A 948-nucleotide genomic window follows, 5' to 3' on the forward strand; every position below is an offset into this window, starting at 1 on the left:
AAAAAAAAAAAAAAAAAAAAAAAAAAAAAAAAAAAAAAAAAAAAAAAAAAAAAAAAAAAATAAAGTAAAATTCCCGCATTTTAAAACATATATATAATTACAAATATATATATATATTATATATACATATACTTAATACAAAAAAAAAAAAAAAAAAAAAAAGTAAAGGAAAAGGAAAAAGAAAAAATATATAATCATATTAATACACAATATATATACATATAATTTTACATAATTAGATTTACTGAAGTACACAATTTATTTTATTATATATATATATATATTTAAAAAAAAAAAATGTATAATAAATTATATATTCATACATAATAAAATACATATAAATAATACAATTATTATAATATAATCTTTATAAATTTAAAGTATTTAAATATATGTTATTATTATTTTTATATATGTTATCATATACTTTGTGGCTAACCATATTGCATAAACATAATAATAAGTATATTATTTTATATATAATGTATTAAAAAAAAAAAAACAAGTAAAATAATAATATTATGAGAAAATAAAACATATAAGGAATTATATATATATTAAACAGATACAGAAAAAAAAAATATATATATTTTTTAAATATATAGAATAATATAATATATACAACATATCAAGAATAAATTTTTTTTTAATATTACAAATATATGGAATGTTTAAAAAATGATATAAAATAAAACTTAATAAACATCTATAAAAAATGTAATTTAAATTTAACATATAATATTAAATAATTCATTTAATAATAAATGTTTTTTTTTTTTTTTGTCATAGATATATTTATATATATAAATATATATATATATATATATATTTATATTTATAATAAGATCCTTATTTCAAGTTGTATACAAGAGATTTATTATTCCTATTTTTGTTGTGTTATAATATGGAGAAAAGACACAAAATATGTAAATTAATGTTTTTATGCTT

This window comes from Plasmodium gaboni, chromosome 8 (genome assembly GCF_001602025.1).
Source record: "Plasmodium gaboni strain SY75 chromosome 8, whole genome shotgun sequence".
In the NCBI taxonomy this organism is placed as follows: Eukaryota; Apicomplexa; class Aconoidasida; order Haemosporida; family Plasmodiidae; genus Plasmodium; species Plasmodium gaboni.